Below are 23,186 nucleotides of genomic sequence, written 5' to 3' on the forward strand. Positions count from 1 at the left end.
CATCAACCAGCCTGTTGATCAACAATTACCCTTTCTCTAATTGCAAAGTAGATTTCTGTCCACCACCAGGGCAGCATGGTTCCCAAATTATTCCCAAATCTTAAATCTGATATTACAGGTTTCATACTATATGTTATATCGAACCAATGTTGAGATTATGCTGCTCTGGAAAATTGGAAGAAACAGATCCTTTGGCCATGTGGTATTTTAAATTAAGATTAAAATTTAACATTTAAAATAGAAAAATTATTATAATATTAAAATTTAAATATAAGAATAAATATTAAATAAGTGTTAAATATAACAAAGTAGAAATAAAGTTGTCTTTTTGTTTGCAATGTTCTTTTGACTTTTTTGTTTTCTTATATGTATGAATATACATTCACTTGGTAGTTGTTCCTCTCATACTGAGACAATTTCGTGAACTTCAGTGTTCAGCTGTTTGAGAAATACCCAGGAGGATCCTTGTTCGGTTTTGTAGCAAAAGTGGTAGCAGTGGAGTTTAAATGAATACATAGCAGTCTGAAAAATGAGTTGTGACACAGTGGAAATTGTGTACATTCTTGGTGACTTCCAGGTGTAATCAGCAGTGTATGAGTTAACCCCCTTCCTTTTAAAATTATCTGACTGCAAGCACTATAAATGCCACCAAGGACCGAAAAATTTTAGCATGTCCAATTCAGCCCTTTACATCATCACTGGAAGTAGGGATCATGCAGTTTGTACTTAAATTGCCAGCTTAATTGTTTTATGAGGATAATGGTAGTAGGACTGGGTTCATTTTGCTAATAATAATAACTTGCTTATTACTGAGATCATCTAAATAAATCAATAGAACCCAAATCAAAAGAAAAAGTACAAATGTTAATCAAATTTTTTTTCAAGAAAAAATTTCCTCTTGGCAAAAATAGGAGTCAGCTCTTTGCTTCATAAGAACTTTCAGTCATAAAAATTGTTGGGTTAAATGCTTCACAGAGGCCTATGGGCACAGAACTGGTCCATACCTTTTAGAAGACAGCAGTGGTTTAAAGAAAGAAGTTCTAGATCTGGGTGGGGTCAGAGAATATGAGTTTGAATCCTAGCCCTGCCACTTATTTGTGTGATGTTTCTTTACTTTGGTCAGTGGAAGGGGAGAAGCAGGCTTGGCCTACTTTCTTTAACTATAAAATAAGAGGGTTGAACTAGATAATTTCTGAAGTACCTTTAAAAGTCCTAAAGTCCTATCATATTAAAAGGCTAATTGAAATTATTGAAATTGCTAAGAGTTGGTGCAAAACCTAAAGGAATCTGGAAATAGTTAATAAATTTAGACAATGATGGTACAGTAAAGTATAAACCTTTATCTTAATAGATGCATTAATGATAGTTAAAATGATACTGTATTTTGTTTTTGACCAGAATATGCTTTTCTAATTAACTTACATAGTTAAATATATTATTTTGTTAGAATGGAATAACCTGAATTTCTTTCTCTTTAAAAAATGTAAATAATATTTTATTTTTTCCAATTACATGTAAAGACAATTTTCAAAATTTTCATTTTTTATAAAATTTTGAGTTCCAAATTTTTCTCCCTCCCTCCTCTAACCTCTTCTCAAGACAGCAGGCAATCTGATATAGATTATACATGTGCAAGTATATAAAATATTTCCATATTAGTCATGTTGTGAAAGAAGAAACATAACAAAAAGGAAAAATCACAAAAAAACCCAAAGAAAGTAAAATTAGTATGATTTGATCTGCATTCAGACTACAATAGTTCTTTCTCTGGATGTGGATGACATTTGCCATCATCAGTCTTTTGGCATTGTTTTGGATCATTGTATTGCTGAGAAGAGCTAAGTCAGTCACAGTTGATCATTACACAATGTTGCTGTTACTGTGTTACATTTGTTTCTATAGCACCTGGAAGTTTACATTTCATACTTGGAATGCAGCCACATGATTAGAAATTAGATATTTCTACATTTCAGCAATATAAAGTTACATATTGAGTTTACTACTTTCCAGGTACTCAAAAAGCTCATTAGTAAGAAATAAGTATAAATAACATTCTGCTATCAACAAATAACATTATCTTTGTACTGTTGCATAATTTGAATAGAGGAGACAACCAGTTTTTATGATATAATAGAGTTTATGGCAAACCTGAGCAAAATAAATGTCTTAGGCAAACTTTATTTGGTGTATACATATATATAAATATGGTCACAGAAGAAAGGTTTTAATTTGTAAAATTATATGTTTAAGGCTTTATACCATTGTAAAGGATTCTAATGGCACCATTTAAATTTAAATTATTCCTTTACATTTTATTTTTAGTTTGATGTTAAGTAATACTAATTTTGGTTGATGATTACATGTCTAATTTAGTGCAATGTCATTGGCATCTAATCTGGCAGCCTTCTTCAGAGAAAAAAATTGCAAAGGAAATGTGAAATAATGTGTACAACTTGCCTAAGGGTTTCATTATATTTTATAAAATTTGTTGTCCTGATACTCAAATAATCAGTATTGCAGGCATTATAAAGTGTCTGCAATGAGTATGGTATTTAAGCATTTCTCAAATTCTTTTAGCTTCTTAGTTTTAAATAATTTAATAAAAGTAGAAAGTTCTGAAGTTGGAAAATTCGTGTTCTATTAAATAGGCTACTTGCTTGAAAATACATGTTTTAGTTTGTTTTACTTTTTCTACATGCAAATTTGGAAGTATAAAAAAATAGAAGGTGGCTGCTATTCATGAGTGAATTCATAAATAGTTGAAACAACATATAGTTTGTCTCTAGAGCACTTACTGGAATAGTTTTAAGATTATAAGTCATTGAAAGTACTTCCGTGAAGATAAGTCTGATAACTGAAATTTGGCCATTTTTCTAAAATGGAATTTTGAAGTGCTTATATGATTTATGAGTAGGTTTTTTTTGTGAGGACTTATGATTTCATCTGCATACAGTGCTCCTGGTGAAGAACTTCCTTTAACAATGCAGGTAGCTGTCTTCACTGCAACTTAAAGAGTCCTAGAGAGTTGTCTGGGGACAACTGAGAACCTGTCCCTTGTTCAGGGTCCCACAAACTATGGGTTAGAAGCAAGACATGAGAGTATGAGTACATACTCTTTTTTAAATTGAAAGTCTTGTTTGGGAAATGAAGAATGTAGTGTATTGATTTGGTGGAAATTAAATTGTTGTTTAGAGTTGGAAAGAAAACAGCACTCATATTAGTGAGAAAAGGATATTCTTTCTTTTTCTACTTTTCCACTTTGTCCTTGCTCTTGCTTGACTTTTTCTTCACTTTTTTTTTCTCATTAATCATGACTAGATTTGCATATTTTCTCAGATTTGCAAATGAGTTTTCCATTCTCTTCTAGAATGTGCTTTTCTTTTTAGTCTGTGGTTTAATCTTTTTCATTTCAGAACAAAATGGGAGATGTTGAGGTGGGCAAGAAGATCTTTGTTCAAAAATGTGCTTAGTGTCACACAGTGGAAAAGGGTGGAAAACATAAGACTGGCCCAAATCTCTGGGGTCTGATTGGTCGAAAAACAGGGCAAGCACATGGATATCATTATTCTGAAGCAAACAAAAATAAAGGTAAAAACTAAGAAGCAGCAAGAAACCCAAATATTTTGAAGTGATAAGAAGAGCATGATTTGATTTCTTTCTATCCTTTCAATTTGGTTACACATAGCAGGTACTCATAAACATTTGTTAAATGAATTAAAATTTGTTCTAAAATAAGAATCAATATTGATTTACTGTATAGAATAGACTTAAATCAGGACAACAGTTCATTGTTTAGATAAAAGGAATTAGTGATGTCAAGCAAAATACTAATGTTTGTTTAGATGACACATAGATACTTATTTAATTCACACTATTTCTGGAAAAAGCATGTAAGTTGATTTTTTTTTATAACTCAACCAATTTTAAGTGCACTGAGGAAGTTATATTTAAAGCAGAGATTCTTAAACTGAGGTCGTGAACTTTTTTAAAAAGTGGTTTTTTACACCTGAAATTCAGTATGTTTGTTTTCTTTTGTATCTTATATATTGTATGCATTTCAAAACATCATTATGAGAAGGGGTCCCTAAGCTTTAACAGGCTGCCAGAGGGGTCTATGACACAAAAAATGTGAAAACCTTAAATTTAAAAGAATGTTATGCTAAATATTTTTGTAAATTGAATATTGTTGTTTAGTTGTTTTCAGTTGTGTCCAACTCTTTGTGAAAACCCCTTTTGGGCTTTTCTTGGCAAAGATGCTAGTGTTTTTTGCCATTTCCTTCTCCTGCTAATTTTACAGATGAGGAAACTGAGGCAAACAGGGCGAAGTGATTTGCCCAGGGTCACATAGCTAGTAAGTGTCTGAGGCTGGATTTGAACTCAGGTCTTCCTGACTCCAGGCCTGGTGATCTATCCACTACACTGCTTAGCTAACCATGTAAATCAAATAACCCTATGATTTGTCTCCTTTATAGAAAACTGGATTTTTATGCATGAGATTTGCTTAAAGCAGGATACATCAGTATTTTGAAGCTATGACATGGACTAGTTCTAAGATTTCCTGGTTTTTAGAGACCTGAATGTCTCACTAATTATATGGAATTTACTTTAGTTCTGAATATAGAATGTTATTCTATATGGCTGCTATGTGTTCCTTTCAAGTGGCTCAGTTAGCTTATTAAAATATCTCAAGATGTTTATACTATGTAGAACATAGTATGTTTTATTTGGGGGGTCATTAGGAACTCTTCAGCTCATGTTATGGTAGAGGAGGCTTAAAAAATTATGTTGCCTCTTCTATGCATTTCTTTTAGTTACTCACATTTCCTTTGACTACTCCCTCAGTAAGGAATAAATCAATGTAGACATTTATATATTTTAACCATGACCATTCACAACATTCTATTAAGAATAGATATCTAAAAATACTTTAATCTCTATTTTCTGTCATGGCTGGGAAAAGGGGGCATTCGGTTTAAATATTCTGATCATCAGAACATACTAGGTGCACCCAAACTTTCTTTGAAGCCTTGAGATCATTGGGTGAGATGCAGATAGTGAAATTCCTGAGCACTGTAGGAAGATGGGGTGAATGGGGTAGCATCATTGCTAACAATACTCTTGCCTCATTGGGAATTCCAGCAAACCTCTGGAGACAGTGGCATGGCAATAGCACACAGGTAGCAGATTGCAAAGGCTTTAGGATCTACATGTAGATAGAGAATATTGGAAGAGAAAGAACACTAGAGTTGGAGTCATAAGCTCTGACTTTGAGTCCTGGCCCAAGTATTTACATGCTGGGTGACAACAGGCAAATTACTTAACCTCTCTGAGTCTCAATTTCCCCATTTGAAAATGGAGATAATACCTTACTTATTTCACAGGGCAAGTTGTGAGGAAAGTATTTTTTTAAACTTCAAAGTGCTTCAAAAATGTGAGCTATTATTAGTTATTGAGAATACCTGAAGATGGTGGAGTGAAAGCAGTGACTTGCTTGAGCTCTCCCCCAAAGCCTTCCAAATACCTGTAAAAATGGCTCTAAACAAATTCTAGAGCAGCAGAACCCACAAAAAGACAGAGCGAAACAAATTTTCAGCCCAAGACAACCTGGATGGTTGACTGGAAAGGTCTATTGTGCCAGGTTGGGAGAGGAACGCACCACTTCAATGTGGGCATGAGGCAAAGACCAGGTCTCAGAGAAACTGGAGCAAGCCTCAGAGGACTGAATCACAGGCAGCTGTGGTGGTTTCCAGACTTCTCAACCCACCCACAAACGCCAAAAACAACTTAGAAGGTTGGCAGGAAAAGTCTGTGTCTGCAGTGGAGAGAGAGAAGCTTAGTCCCATCTCCAGTCTTGAGGCAGCAGCTGCTTCTGGAGTCAGCCCACACATGGTGAGGGGACCAAGCAACTGATTACAAGAGATTTCAGGGATCTCTTTGCTGGCACTGAGGCAGGATTCCCTTGCTTTGCCCATGTTTGGATCTGGGTTGCAGTTCTGGGTGGCAGTTATAGGGTGAGGAAGAGTGCTGGTGAGGTGGAGCTTATGGTGATAGTAGAGAGAATCATCCTCACTGTTACAAGGCAGAAAACAGCACTTGTGGTCACTCATAGACCAGAGTACAGTCCAGGAAAGCAGTAAATACCTAGCCCTTGATGGTACCACTTTCAAAGAACTGAAAATTTACAAGTCCGTAGAAGTATCTCTGAAAACAGCTGCACAAAACCCCTGCAGTTTGGGACAGTACATTCTCCACACTGGAAGCAGACCCCTACCTTAACAAGTGTTTAAAACTCAAGTAATTTGCTTGGGAACATGAGCAAACTGTGCAAAAAAGTCAGACCATAGAATCTTCGGTGACAAAGAAGATCAAAACATATGAACAGGAGAATACCTACTATGTGGATTACCAGCTTAAAAATATTGGGATATCATAAACTATACAACTCTAATACTATAGGCGTATAATCTCATTTTATTTGGTAATTCAGAAGGCATGTAAGTATTAGTAAGTCTTGAAGTTATGACTGTGGACTTCAGTATTAATGACAGGTTGATGTTCAAGTTAATAAAAATTTCTAATGGATAAAATCAATCTACAACACACTTATTAAGTATACTTTATGAAAGGCACTGGAAGACCAAGAAAAATCAAATATAGTTCCTGCCCTCAAGGAGCTTATATTCTAAAGAGGGACACAACACATATAAACAACATATATCAGAACATATAAGCTAAATACAAAGTAGATGAAGGCAATGTTAGAGGGGATGGCACTAGATTTTCCAAAAATACTTTCCATTTCTAATCTCATAAAACTACAGTAAATTCAATGAAATTTTGATTTTCCAGCTTGTGAATTATTCATAAATGGTTTGTTTTTTTCTTATTGCCAACATTTTGAACATTCCTGAGAAGGGTGAATTAAAAGAGAGAAATAGTAACAAATTTCAAATCAGCTCAATTTGGTGTTATTAAAAGTGTTATAAAAGTTTGGAGGAAGAAACTGAAATTAGAGACCAAAATTTGTTATTAATGTGTATTGTAGATCACCACAAATAAAACATAATATAAAGTGTTATTATCGAGCCAAACATTTAAAAATTAAAACATTTCCTGATGCTGTAGTGTTTATAGACAGGCTAAGGCTTGACTTCATTTAAGAGTCACTGTATGGTCTCCTGACCAAAAATATTTTCTGCAGTTAGTCTGCCATATTATTTAAAATTCCCAGCCTTCATGTCATTCCTGGAAAATCTTAAGAGTACTTAAAAAAATATGCCAGCATTTTAGCTAGCAATTGCCTTTCTGCTTTCTATCCATTCTCTTGTCTATCATGCCATGCCTTGTCATGTCCTTGATGGACTAGGGCACCAAATGCTATAAATTTGGCTGAAGGGAAGACAACAAGAATATGGGATGCTGCTTAAGGCCAATAGGTCTAGGCAAATTACCTAGTAACCAGAGCTTCCTGGACAGTCAAGGATCATGAGAGTGCTATGTTATCTTTAAGGGGAGCCCAGTATAGCATGACCAGAGATAATTTTCCCCTGCTTTCTTTTGTCTTTGATTGATCCTATTTATAAATATTCTCAATTTGTATCAGTCTCAATTTTGAATTCATGATTAGGTGCTCATTCATGTATTTGTTATGTGACAAATAATAAGTGGAGTATAACATATCGAATTTTTTTCAGCTCCTTAGGTATTATCTGGAATGAAACTAAACTAGTGGAATATTTGGAGAACCCTAAAAAATATATACCTGGGACGAAAATGATTTTTGCTGGCCTCCGAAAGAAGAGTGAGAGAGAAGCTCTTGTTGCATATTTGAAAAAAGCAACATCCAAGTGACACATTATTGTAGCTATTAAGATACCAACTATAAGACTAATTTTTCAATTTTCAAATTGTTTTAGAAAAATCACATTTTCAGTAGTCTATCTTTCATTCAACCTATGCTATTTAACAGTTTCAAATAAAGGTTGACCTTTGTCAATGTTTATAATCTATTGAATAACCCCCCCACCCCAGCATTTGATTTTACTTTTTTTTTCCTCAGTCCTGTAGGGGAATAAGAGAAAGCCAAAAATTTCTCTGTTGAGCTAATTAATATGCACAAAATATCATATGACCTTAATAGTAGTGCTATGACGAGTACAACTTGTATACATGCGTTTCTCTAAAATTTAAATGGAAATACAACGGGAAAAGTATTCATTTTCAATGAACTATATTTGCTAAGCAGAATTTTTATTTGCTTTGTAACATAATACAATAACCATATTAAAAAGAAAATGAAGGGGAAATGTTTGTTCTAAACTTTAGAATCTTTGTGAGAAGATACAGAAATTATTGATCTTATCGGATATAAAATGAAACTTGGGAAGACAGAATGCATGCCTCTAATGTTAAGAAATACCAATTGCTTTAATACTTGGAGTATCCATCATTTTATCAGGAGGGCTGCTTTTTCTACATATGTAAATTGCAACTTCCTATGTTTTAGTAAGGTATCTTTATGAGCTGCTGTAGCCAACCTTGCAGTAATGAGCCTTTGAGTTTCCCTAGGCTAGTGCTCAAATGACAGGCAAACAGTTCTTCCTTGGATCAGTAATAGAAAACTTTGCAGTTTCATATGATCTGCCAGGGTTTGCAGTCTTCAAGAACCCACAACGACCTCTATACTCTATGACTCATTGGAGTAGGACTTTAGTGGAGGAATAAGTACTTCTAATAGGTAATCAAATAAAACAATAAATGTTAATCTTTGTATAAAAACTTAATTGATATGCTTAGAAAAACTAAAGTCTCAGCTAAAAAGTTAATTGAAATAATAATTTCAGCAAAGTACCAGGATATTAAGTAAACCCACATAAATCATCAGCATTCCTATATATTACCAACAGGACCCTATAGGAAGAGATAGCTAGAGACACCCTGTTTAAATAACTCTAGACAGCATAAAATACCTGGGAATATACCTGCCAAACAAACAAAGGAACTACATGAACAAAATTATAAAAATACTTTGTACACAAATAAAATCAGATTTAAATTAATGGAGAAATACCAGACATTCATAGGTAGGCAGGGTCAATATAATAAAAATGACAAAATCTATATATTCAATGCCATCTCAACTAAATTACCAAAAATTATTTTATTGAGCTAGAAAAAATAATAATAAAGTTAATTTGGAGGAACAAAAGGTCAAGAATATCAAAGGAACTGATGGAAAAAAATGTAAAGGAAAGAGGTTTAGCTTTACCAGATCTTAACCTGTATTGTAAGGTAGTAATTATCAAAACTATCTGGTACTGGCTAAGAACTGGAAAGGTAGGTCATAGGTAGACATACAATTTACAGCAGCAAATGAATGTAGTGACCTAGTGTTTGACAAGTGTAATGACTTAAGTTTTGGGGATACGAATTCATTATTTGGTAAAAAATTGTTGGAAAAGCTGAAAAGCAGTCTGGCAGAAACTGGGCATAGACCAATATCTTACACCATTTACCAAGATAAGGTCAAAATGGATACAGGACCTAAATATAAAGGGTGATATTGCAAAGAAAATTTGAAGAACATGGGACATATTAGCTATCAGACTTATGGTTAGGTGAACAATTTATAAACAAGCAAGAGATAAGAGAGCATTGTGAGATATAAAATGGATAATTTTGATTACATTAAATCAAAGAGGTTTTGTACAAATAAACCAAATGTAGCTAAGAACAGAAGGAAAGCAGAAAACTGGGAAAAACTTTTATAGACAGTTCCTCAGATAAAGGTCTCATATCTCAAATATATAAAGAACTCTGTCAAATCTATAAGAATGAATATAATTCCCCAATTGACAAATGGTCAAAAAATATGAACGGGCAATTTTCTGATGAAGAAATCAAAACAATTTATAGTCATATAAAAATGCTCTAAATCATTATTAATTAGAGAAATGCAAATTAAAACAACTTTAGAGATATCATCTTATAATTATCAGATTGGCTAAAATGATAGAAGGGGAAAGTGATAAATATTGGAGGAGATGTGGAAAAATTGGGACTTTAATTCATTGTTGGTGCATCTGTGAGCTGACCCAACTATTTTGGAGAGAGATTTGGAATTATGCCCAAAGTTATTAAACTACCTATACCTTTTGACCCAGCAATACCACTAATAGGTCTGTTTCCCAAGATTATTAGGGAAAAATGAAACCAACCTCTTTGTTCTAAAATACTTATAGTAGCTCTCTTTGTGGTGGCAAAGAACTGGTAATTTCAGGGATGTCCATCAATAGGGGAATGGCTAAACAAATTGTAGTAGTTCATGATGGAATATTACTCTGCTAGAAGAAATGACGAGCTCAATGATTTTAGAAACACATGGAGGAGAGAACTCCATGAAATAATGAAGAGCAAAATGAGTAGTACCAAGAGAACATCATATATAGTAACAGTATTGTTTTAAAAACAACTTTGAGGAATCAGTCATTCTGACTATTATAGATGCCCAAATTAACCACAAACACCCCATGAAGGAAGATGCTGTTTGCATCCAGACAAAGAACACACACACACACACACACACACACACACACACACACACGTGTCAGTTGTAGCCATCTTGAAGTTGGGGCATGGGGGGAAGGAAAAAAGAAAGTTACATGATAACTTTGTTGTATATTTGAAAGAAATAGCAAATTGTACATAATGGATTTGCAATTTCACGTGCGATCCTCTTTTTCTATTCCACTTTGTTATGGAAATGTTTATTTCTTAAGTTCAGAATAAAATAAATTAATTAAAAACAGAAAACAAAACAGTTATTACCTTGGGACATTTAGGTGGCACAGTGGATAGAGCACTAGCCCTGGAGTCAGGAGGACCTGAGTTCAAATCTGGCCTCAGACATTTACTAGCTATGTGACCCTGGGCAAATTACTTAATCCCGATTGCCTCAAAACAACAACAACAACAAACCTTATTCTCCTGAATGAGCGGCAGTGTCCCATAATGTAGATAAGGTGGTCTTGTAGTAAGTGTTCGTGTCCTGCCTCTGGCCCATACTAGCTGCTAAGTCACTGTCACCGACTTAATTTCCCAGATGGTTCTCTAAGACTAAAAGTCACAGATGAGTTACTGATCTACATTGGTGGAAGGAATTGTGACAACAGGAGTTTCTTGCACTGATGAAATCACATAATTTTGAATAATGTGACTTCTTTTCTTAAGACCACATTGAGTATCTGGTAAATTTTCCAGGCTATTCACATAGACTCTCTCAGTAACTGATATAGATAACAATAGCCAAATCAATTGTGTGGCAATCAACATAAGCCTTTAAGACTAAATGAAGAAATCAGCTGTGTTCCTTTCCTCTAGGTAGGCATGACCTAAATATTTCAACTGAGAAATACTGTGTGAGATGCAAATTTGCCTGGGTATAATTTATATCTAGGAGTGTACTGGTAAATGTTATCAATTGGCTTTTCAGAAAAAAAAGTATGGCTAACACTTTTTTTTTCAATCATTAGTAAATTTTTTGTTGCATTTATAAAATATAATCAGTTTCTTCTATATATGCATAATGTATTTTGCTTAGAGGTATCAAAAACCAAGTCAATGCACATTCACTAAGCAATTATTATAAGATCTTGTACTCTGTGCTGGAATAAGAAAAAAAATAGAGCAAAACATAGCTATAGTAGAGGTCTTGCCTTTGCAAAACTCACAATCCATTAAGGGTGATAATGATAATAGGGATCCCCTGTGATACAAAGGAGAATGAGATAAGTATAAAGGAAAAATATAGGAAAATAGTATGAGAAATTTGAGGAAGGAATTATCTTTTTCACCAGGAGTATTCAGTGATGAGTTAATAAAAAAAGGAACATTCTGAATTGGGCCCTCCAGCTCAGACATACAATAATGGGGTGAGAGGAGAGCAAGGAGAGGGAGAAGAATGTATTTTCTAGACATGGATGAATGGCATGAGCCCAAAATACAGAGGAAGAGAAGAATAAGATAAATGTAGGGCATGGAGAGTAATATCATTGTGTGGAATGTACAATACATTAAAAATTAATATATGAAAAGACTGTGCCAATAAATTGGAGTTTTATTTTACTGGACCTTGAACGTCAAGGTCAAGAATTTAATTTCATATTCTGTGATATGACATATATACATAATTATGATTACTAGCAATCATATATTTTTCATTTTATTTTTAAGAAAGAATAATTGAAATGTTTCTATAGAAAAGGTACATAAGTATAACAATAATTTATGAAGATTACTTGGGAAGTGGTATGGAAGCTAGATGGCAATAGGAAGGAAGACAGGTTGGCTACCATTGAGAAAGTATTGATTGAGACCTTCCTTCTTTTAAAAAGCTATCTGCAAGCATACATACTTTCCAAACTCAAGGTCATTATATTTTACAGGATACAAGAATGGCTATAATAAACTGAGAAATCAACTCTCCCCACACGAGGAAGGGCATTGTTAGAGGACTGAAGACAAGCAGAAAACATTGGGGTCATGTTTTTCATTTGAAGTAGCAGAGGATATTTAACCTATGGCAGGGAAAAGCTAGGTGACGAATAAGGAATTAGACTTGTTCTGTTTGGCTCCAGAGGGCGGAAGTAGGAAATGAGTTCTAGTCAAAGAGGGAAAGATTTAGACTTGATGTTGGGAAAACCATTCCTTACCAATGATGTCAGTTGATCATAGAAATACAAATATGCACTAAAGTAATAAATTTCTAATTTTTAGGTGCCCTCTACCTTTTGCCTTGGCCACTGTTTCTGCAATGGCAGCACCCCACTCCTACTGCAGTGAACCATTATGGAAAGACACAACACACTTTTAAGCTTAATCTGCCTTATTAGCATTTTCTGCATCACTTTCTTAAGTCTATACAATCAGCAAAACAATAAATTTGAGCCCTGATTTATAGCACTTTCTGATTCCTGAGGTATAAATGCTTACACTGAAATTTTAACAACTGGCTTTTTTGAGCTGGTTCAATCTGCACGCTCTGGTATGATACCCCTTAGAAAAGGTCTTCAAAGCCTTAGAATCAATCACCTGCTGAGACATTATAGAGCATTTTGGACATTAGGTGTCTACCCAATCTCTAGCTAAACTGAACTCAAACCAATTTCAAGTAAATGTGTGTCAAACTACTCTGGTCTGGCAAGATCAGGTAAGGTGGTGTGGAGGATAGCATGGAATGAAATAGTGTTTCTTGCAAATCAGTACTGAGTCACCTCGGTGATGAAGTGTTTCCTGCCATGACCCGTGACATAGCTTTCTTATAGACTATTCAAACGTGTTATCTACTGAATTCTTTCATGAACCTTTCACACAGAAGAAATGTGGTAAAATTATAAAGAAAATTTTGAGCATTATTCGTTTTTAAAAGTTTTGTCAATGTCTTTTTGTCATTTCCCAACCAAGGGAACCCAGCCTTGAAATAAAGGGAAACAGTTAAGGAACCAGAAGATCACACTTAATGTGAATCATGTGCGACAATCTACTCCATAGACCCCACTTCTTTCCTGAGAGAAGGGAAGGGTGTTGTATTATCTGTAATCCAAGACTAGGAACAGTCATTGCAGTTAATCTGTGCTCTGCTGACTTTTAACGTTGTTTTCATTTATATTATTGTAGTCATTGCATGTATTATTCTCTTGGTTTTGCTCTTTTTACACAAGTGTGCCATTATGTTTATGTACCCCAATTTGTTCAGTCATTCCTAAATTGATGAGCACCTACTTTGTTTTCAGTCTTTTTGCTACAAATATTTTGATATGTGTGAGATGTTTCTCTTAACTTTGGCCCTTTTGGGCATACGCTCTGTGGTGGAATTCCAGGGTCACAGTATAGCAATTTTTCTCGAATAATTCAAGATTATTTCCCAGAACAGTTGGACCAAATCATAGCTCCAGAAAGAATGTATTAGTGAGCCTGTTCCGTCCAGCCTTTCATCTTTGCCAATTTTGATGATGAGATAACTTGAAATTGTTTTAATTTGTTATTATTAGCAATTTGAAGATTTTATTCATATGGTTGTTTATAGTACACATTTCTTCAGAAAATGTTGTTTATTTCCTTTGGCCAATGATCTATTGGGAAATGGCTCAGTGTTATACATTTGTGTCAATTCTCTCTAAGCTTTGGATATCAGACTTTTATCAGTGATATTTGATGCAGATATTTTTCCTACTTGACAATTTTTCTACTTAGTCTGTTTGCATTCATTTTGATTGTGCAAAAGTTTTTCAATTTTATTTTCTTATAATTGTCTATTTTCTCTCTGATCATCTCTGTTTCATTTTGGGTTATGGTTCTAAAAGGCACATTCTTCCATTTTCTTCTAATTTTTTCAGGCCATTACCCCTGTTCTGAATTCACTTTCTTCTTTTTCTAATCTTGACCCTTTAGTTAGCCTAGTGGACATTTCAAACTGGATAGCCTGAAATACGTCAAATGTAGCAGTCTGAAACAGATTTCATGATTTTTCTCCTCAAATCCACCCCTCTTCCAAACTTCCCTATTTCTGTTAAAAGCACTATTCCTCTTCCAGTTTCCCAAGTTAGTGACCTGATTTTATCCTTGAGAACTCCCTGTCCCTCAACATGCTTAATCAATTGCCAAACATTCCTGTTTCTACCTCCTTAATATTGCTTCCTTCCTACATGTTTTGAATTCTTCATGTTCAGAGGTTATTATTGCCCAATAGTGTTTCATTACATTCATATACCCCAATTTGTCCAATAACCCTTTTCTCTACTGTCAACCAGAAATTTATAGAATGCATGTGAAACTAATTTTATTAGAAAAGAAATGAGTGTGCATGTGGAACCCAAGTTCAAGGAGTTCACAATCTAAATAAAAGCTTGCATATTTATGAAATTGCAACAAAGAGAAGAAAAGAAACAGAAATATCCACCTAAATGAGAATGGTATGGAAGGAGAAATCATGAATAACAAAGATGGCAAAGCCAGCATTCTTTTCCCTTGGGAATTGCTAGACTTTGAAGATATAATGGTCTGTTTATCTACAAGGATCTGAGTTACACAATTTCTCAGTCTGGTGCATATTGACTGGTGCCAGTCCAGCTTGGAGTGCAAACAAAAAATTATGTCAGCTCAGGACGGTTTCAACCTTGAATATTCCTGCATACCCCAGGTCCAGTGTTTCTGAAAAATATGGCAACTCAAAAAGACAAGTTTAGGAAACCCCTTAACATTTCTTAACACCACTCACATAGTCACCACCCTAGTGAACCTGATTGCAGCTGGTCATGGAAAAGAGAACTTTCACTTGTTCTGTTGGGCCCTGGGAAGCTACATGGGATAGAAGCTGAAGAGGCAGATCTGGTCTTGGCTAAAGGGCAAACAACCCAATAATGAGAGCTCTCAGAAAGTGGAATATGATTGTGGTTAGCTTTCAGCTGAGGTCTTTCACCAGAGGATGGATCACCATTTGTTGGGTCCAGTGTACAGGGATATCTTGTGAGAGTATAGATTGGATTCAATGGTCCTTTCTAAGAGGGCACAGTCCCTGCTACTCAGTAACTATCTGCCTTGGAAACAAGATGGAGTCTCTGGCTTTTTCTATAATGCCAAAGCTGGCTCACCAGGGTAGGAGCATAGGGGTCCTCAAAAGCTATGCCGACCCTCAAGAGTATAAAGGAAAGGGCATTTGAGCAAACATTGAGGAGGCTGGGGCAATGTCTGAGGCAGTACAGGGTGGTGCCTGTGGCAGAATAAGCACAGTGAAGCTGCACTGCTTGCACCATCGCATGGCTCTACTGGGTCCAGCATGCTCACCAAGCATGGTGTTTGAGGTGGAGCCTGGGGCAGTGCTGGGGGAACTGGAGCTGGAGATGTGGTAAGCAGGTGGTGCTGCCTGCTGTGGCCAGAGTGGGCTTATTACTGATTACCTGTAGCTTCATCTCTCATCCCTAAAATGCAAATAATAAAGGTTGCAGTACCTACCTCATGTCAAGATATTTGGAGACACTCTGTTTCTCAGAGCTGAGGCCCAGGAAGCAGGCTGTGCCCTGAGCTTGGCATAACAACAATCCTTTGTGCACACCCTCTGGATGACTTCATCCTCTGACAAAGTGTATTGTTTTGACCAGCACCGAGTGTTTACTGAGGGATTTATGATTTTCATATTAATCAATAGCTGTTTAAATTTGTTGGAGCTCCCCTTATTCCCCAGGGACCTGAGAGCCAGAAGCAGCTCATGTGCTGCAGCCTAAAGCCATCCATCACATCTCCTGACATGCTAACAATGCCTGAATTCTTGTGCTTATGTAACTGAACCAGACACTGCACTTCTGTTCCCACCATACTAACTCTGGTTCTGTACACTGCTGAATGATCGCAAGGCTCAACGACCTTTAAGACTTTAGACAATCAGCTTGGAGACTGTGCCCACAGGACCCAGGAATGCCTGCATTGTGCACTCATGAGCCTGCTGTGGAACTGTTCACTCAAGACCTAAAGACGATTGCATTGTGGTCTACCCCGTTACGGTTTTTAAGAATATAAACCCCACCCCTACCCCAGAATGTCAAGTACTCCTTCTCAGGAAGGGGAACTTTTGCTTGTGAGCATTTTCTTCACTCTGAAATTAATTAAACTGCTACCTGATTCCTGACATACCTGCCTCTGGCTTGCTTTGTTTGGCTCTGGCCATTCACAAGTTAGAGGCCAGTTCCAGTCCAGTTGACACTCAAAGGTTGATGTGAGGCTCTGATTAAAAACCTTTGCAAAATTGCACTATAGAAACATTGACTATTTAGATATCTAGATTATGTGGTCTCTGACCATTCTTATTTTTAACATTCTGATAACTGCATCTCAACATAATTGGTTTCCTTCATAATCCCATGTAGTTTATTTTATGCATTGAAAAATATCACTCTGGTTCACAGACTTCAACAGCTTGAAAACAGGTCCATGACACAAAAAAGGTTAACTTCTGACTTATTTTTCTCTGTGAATATCAAGGGAAAAGGAGGAATAAATGGTGGGTGGTGAATAGAGAGGGATTCTAATTTATAGCAGAGTGGAAAGAGAATTGGAATTATCATCAGGCTACCTGTGTCACTTTAGGCAAGTTACTTTTCCCTCTGGGCCTCAGTTTCCTCATCTGTAAAATAAGGGGCTTGAATAAGAACAGTTATAAATACTGTGAACCTGATGGCATTTGGCCTTCAGAGAGGGCAGGTCCTCAAGGTTCCCTGTGACCACAGCTGAGTGTCCCCTTCCTCTATTGGCATCCTAATGTGCTTGGGGTCCCAGACATTGTTCAGCCACTGGGGCTCAAGCACATTCTCTTTATGGGCAAGACCAAATTGCCCCAGAGACCAGAGAAAGCATAATAGGAAATAGTGGGCACACTATCTTCACTTCCATCCCTTCTGTGTGAGCATTATACATATAAACCTGTAACTCACTCACTCTGTACCCTGGAAAGGATGACCAGAGCCTCTGCTCTATCTATCTCTGCCCTTAAATACCCTGATTTAAAAGATGGGACACCATTCCTCCATATTCCACATCCAAACAGTGTAGAAGAAAAAGAAAAAAAGGATCCAGAACAGAACTGTATGGGACACCCAAAGTTAGTGGGTGTAACCAAGATGAAGATCCAGTAAAAGAGACTGAGAAGGATATTTAGATAGATTGGAGAAAGCCAGGAAAAGGTAGTGTCAAGTGAAAAGAGTATCAAGGACAGGAGGGTGATCAACAGTGTCAAAGGCTGCAGAGGGGTCAAGAACAATGAGGATTGAGAAAAGACTATTAGATTTGGCAATTAAGAGGATCATTTAATAACTTTGGAGACAGCAGTTTCAGTTGAATGATGAGGTTGGAAACTGTACAGACTTCAGATATCAGAAAGTCACAATATTTTAGAGCTTGAAGGAACCTTAGATTTCATTTTGTCCAATATCCTCATTAAATAAGTGAAGAAAGTGAATCACTGAGAAATGAAGTGATTCCCCTCCCCCCCAGGTTAGTTACATACAGTGTTGGAACTATAATCCAAGTCCAACAATGAAATGATCATTTGCTCTATTTTTTGTCAATGGCACCCTCAGTCCTTCAATTTCTCAGGTTTTAAAATTGGGAGTTCTTTTTGACTCTTCTACATTTCACCCCTTATATCCACTCAGTTGTCAAGCTCTATGAATTACCTAGGAAACTTCTTGTTCCTGCCATTATTCTCCCTAGCACTACCCTAAATCAGAGCACCAGCATATGGCTCTTAGAGACTGAGTCCATCCCCTTCTTGAAACTCCTGCCAATTCTGTGACTTGGGGCAAGTCACTTAACTCTTCTCAATCTCAGCTTCTTATCGGTTCAATGTGCATAACTGGAACACCTACCCTCCTCACAAGGTTCTGAAGTTTAAAGGAAGAAATGAAAGTTAGATGTGGTTGTGGAACACTGAAGTCTTTTCAAAAGTGGATTATTACCTTTTCTCTCCCTAATGGTTTTTTTTATTAGATTTTTAGAAATAGCTCCTTCTTTTATTTATTAATTCAATTTTTTTGTTTTAAATGTTTTTACTATCTTCCTTAGTTTTCAGGATTTTCTTTTTCATGTTTAATTTGGATTTTAAAATCTGTTGGTTTTCAAAGAATTCCCTTAAGATGGTGGAATAAAAGTAGAGACTTGCTTGAGCTCTTGCCCAAACCCCTCCAAATACCCATAAAAAATGGCTCTAAACAAATTCTAAAGCAGCAGAGCCCACATAAAGACAGAGTGAACCAAATTTCCAGCCCAAGACCATCTGGATGGTTGATCGTAGAGGTATATTGTGCTGGGCTGGGAGAGGAACACAGTTCAGTGTGCGCATGCAGGCAAAGACCAGGCCTCAGTGAACCTGGAACAGGCCTCAGAGGACTGAATCACAAGCAGCTGTGGTGGTTTCCAGACTTCTCAACCCATGAAGGCCAAAGACAGCTTAGAAGGTCAGTAGGAAAAGTCTGCTTCTGCAGTGGCGAGAGAGAAGAAGAGTCCCAGTCTTAGTCCCTAAGCATAGCCCCAGGGGGGGTGGCTGCTTCTGGAACTTCCAGCCCACAGGCTAAGGGGGAATTGGGTGGCTCATCAGAGAGAGATTGCAGGGATTTCCTAGCTGGTGCTGAGGTAGGATTCTCCTGCATTGCCCATGCTTGGATCTGGGTTGCAGTTCTGGGTGGCAGTCCTGGGCTGAGGAGGAGCATTGGCATGGTGGAGCTTCTAGTGGTGGTGAAGAGAGAATCCTCCTCATGGTTCCAAGGCAGAAAAGAGCACTTGTGGTCACTCATAGACCAGAGCACAGGCCAGGAAAGGAGTAAACACCTCATCCTTGATGGTACCATCTTGGAAGAACTGAAAATTTACAAGTCTCTAGAAGAATCTCTGAAAACAGTTACACAAAACCCTGAAGCTTGGGACAGTACATTCTCCACACTGGAAGCAGACACCTACCTTAACAAAGAGCTTATAACTAAAGTAATTGGCTGGGATCATGAGCAAACTTCGCAAAAATGTCAAACCATAGAATCTTTCTTTGGTGATAAAGAAGACTGAAACATACAACCAGAAGAAGACAACAAAGTCAAAGCTCCTACATCCAAAGCCCCCAAGAAAGATATGAAAGCAAAGCTATATAGGGCAATGATCTTAACTTCAATTTCTAGGAAATTTCTAGAAAAAAATCACCATAGAAGTATTTGGTGGACATCTAGAAAGCCAAGTGACGTTTACAAAAAATCAATATGGCTTCATCAAAAATAGATCATGACAGACTAATTTGTCTAAGAAATCATTCATTATGACCAATAATACAGATATGTTTACTTGCCAATTTTTTAGGATAAAGTAATTTAATTGCCAATTGATTTTAAATATTTTCTAGTATTTAATATAATTTTTTTTCTTGTGATTAATAAAAGACAATAAAATATTAATAAAATATTGGTTTTTCTGCATTTGTTTGTGAAGTTTTTATGTCCTAAGACATGATTGATTTTTGTAAAATTACCATTCATAGTTAAGATATGCATATTCCCTTCTATTGCCATTCAATAATCAACAGAGATCTATCTTATCTAACTTTTCTAAAATTCTATTCAAGTCCTTAGCTTCTTTTTTTTTTTGTTAGTTTTATCTAGGATTGAAAGGGGGTACATACAGCCCCTGTCACTATTTCTCTTTGTAGCTAATTTAGTTTTTCCTTTAAGTATTTAGATGTGCCATTCTATGCATATACATTAAGTACTGAAATAAAATCATTGTGTTCTTTCAGCAAAATGCATTTTTCCTGTTAATCTCTCTTAATTATGTTTATTTTTGCTGCTGTCTTGTATGAAATCATGATCACTATCTCTTACTTTTTTTGTGTGTTCCCCTGAGGCGTAATAGGTTTTGCTCCAGACCCTTATTTTAATTGTGCAAGTTTTATGTTACAATTATGTTTCTTGTGAACAATATATTGTTGGATTTTGTTAATAAAATCCATTCTGCTAAACTCTTCTGTTTTATGAGCACATTCATTCTTTTCACATTCATACTTGTGATAGTTGTGTGTTTCCCTCCGTACTATTCACTAATACTTTTCTTTGTTATATTACTTACAAGTTCTTATTCAAAATCTCACACAGCCCTGTTGGCTGTTCCACAAACAAGACACTCCATCTCTTGGGTCTGGGCATTTTCTCTGGCTGTCTCCTATGCCTGAAATGCTTTCCCTCCTTATCTCTGCCTACTACTGTCTTTCCTACTAAAATCCCATCTTTTATGGAAAACTTTTCACAACCCCTCTTAATTTTACTGCCTTCCCTCTGTTAATTATTTCCTTTTTATCATATCTATATATATATCTATATATATAAGCATATATATACATATATGTACACATATGTATATATGTATGTATGTATGTATGTATGTATGTATCTTGTCTTCCCCCATTAGATTGTAAACTCCTTGAGGGCAGGTACTATCTTTTGCCTCTTTTTATATCTGCAGCATTTAGCATAGTGCCTGGCACACAGTAGACTGTTCATAGATTGGTTGATTGATTAATTCCAGAGGAAAGACAATAGAAGGTAGGTAGTCCTATCTCAGACACACATTTAGCTCAGGAGGCCAAGAGCTCACCCAAAGTATGAGGAACAGAGCATCCCTCTGGATTTCAGACTGTTGTCCTTATATTTTGAAGACCAAAAGTAGAAGAGGCTTGAAGGATGAGGAGTGCCCCCTTTCCTATGTCCATGGAGCCCTGACTCAACAGTCAATTAAAAGACTCCCCATGGCTGATAGGGAGCAATCAGATGATATATGTACTTGAAATATATATATGCGCTGAAACAAGGGAGAAAGAACAGGGAGGGACGTTCCATTGTCATATATACCCAAAGCAGTGCTACAAGTGAATATTTATATACTGCTATTTTGAGTGTTTGTCAGGTCCTAAAAATAATTTTATCTCCTCTGAAAATTGAAATTAAAATAACTTATATATCTTGAAGAATACAGATGTATACACCCAAAGTATACATACATACATACGTGCAAGTGAGGTTCTTCTTCATTCTTACCACATCAGTATTTCATGGCACAGAGAAAATATGGGATTCTCATATTCTATATTAGTGGGAAATATGTTCTGGCAGGTCCTGCAAAGTGGCAACGTCAAAACTGGGCCCGATGATGGATTATTGTCTTTTATTATGGACCAAGCCTATGAAGTTTGGAGGTGCTCCTTAGCAGGTGCTATAAGAAGGTGATTGGTTTTTGGGACGATAATAGCTCCTAAACACTGTTTACCATGTTGTAAAGTAGTTGAAACCTGCTGCAGTGGAAGGAGGTCTCACTGTAATGAAATAACAAGTGCAGTATTTGTATGCACACGAGGAGAGGAAAAATACAGAAAGGAGTGAAACAGCTTTGTGGATAGCTGGCTGGCTTTGTGGTAAAGAAAATCTGGGTTTAAGTTCTGCAGGTGAAATATACTTCCTGGGGGTAGCTAGGTGGTGCAATGGAGTCAGGAGGACCTGAATTCAAATCTGGCCCGAGACAATTGACACTTACTAGTTTCGTGACCCTCGGCAAGTCACAACCCAAATGCCTCACAAAAAAGAGAAAAGTAAGAAATATACTTCCTATGTGGCCACCGGTAAGACCCTACCCTTTCAATCTTCCAGGCAACTTTCTAAGATTATAAATTACTGAGTAACTGTAAGTTAGATCAGTGGTTGATCAGCATCTATAGAGTTTCCTTTCACACTTAAAAGTTCATCATACTAATGAAATTACAGGTCCACATGTACCCTCCCTTCCACACATATTTTCATCTTGGGGGCACCTGATCTCTGTCATTCCCAGGCCCTTGTGAACACCTGGTCCTCCTTTGATCAGATTCACCATTCATTTAACATTAATCATCTATAGCAAAATGTATTTTCAGACAATAATATGGCAGAAGATCCCCTGGAATCTTATGTTTTTGGAGACACTTCACAGTTTCTGAGCCTTTGGCTGGAAAAAAAAGGTGATTGTGGTCATGCTTACACAAAGCACAGTATTGGAATAAATGCGTATCTCACTGGCAAGCAATATTTTCTGTAATTAGTGAGGACTGCTCACAGTGGTTCATTTAGCTTGCTCAAACATTGTATATATTTGAAACAAGAAAAGGTAATTATACCTGCTGGGCAAATTGGCACAAATGGTATAAACACATATGATTCTTTCAGCTCATATGATTCCAAATCAACAAAAATGGATTTCTTTCTTTGGAAGCGAAAGGCAATTGGGGTTAAATGACTTGCCCAGGGTCGCACAGCTGATAAGTGTCAGAGGCTGGATTTGAACTGAGGTCCTCCTGACTCTAAGGCCAGTGCTCTATCTGCTGCACCACCTAGCTGCCCTCAGTTGGATTTCATGAAACCAATTAAATCACATTCAATTAACATTAAAGGGATTGCCCTTCAAGTATAAATTGTTTACACATTTTCACATTGTCTTTCCGCACTTATTTGGGTAGGAACAAAAGGAAAAGAAGAAGAGGGTTTTATGATCATCACGCATTAAATGTGACTTATATCACTCTAGTACCTAAGCTCATTAAGACATATTAAGACATGCTTTTCTCTTCTTTGAATCTCATA

General features: G+C 36.4%; 1 pseudogene; it reads left to right on the top strand.

Moving 5' to 3' along the window:
- The first annotated feature begins 3,419 nt into the window (after positions 1–3,419).
- On the top strand, positions 3,420–7,851 carry LOC110211613 (cytochrome c, testis-specific-like; annotated as a pseudogene).
- The last annotated feature ends 15,335 nt before the right edge of the window (positions 7,852–23,186 follow it).

Source organism: Phascolarctos cinereus, unplaced genomic scaffold (genome assembly GCF_003287225.1).
Source record: "Phascolarctos cinereus isolate Bilbo 61053 unplaced genomic scaffold, phaCin_HiC Scaffold_726;HRSCAF=1367, whole genome shotgun sequence".
NCBI lineage: Eukaryota > Metazoa > Chordata > Mammalia > Diprotodontia > Phascolarctidae > Phascolarctos > Phascolarctos cinereus.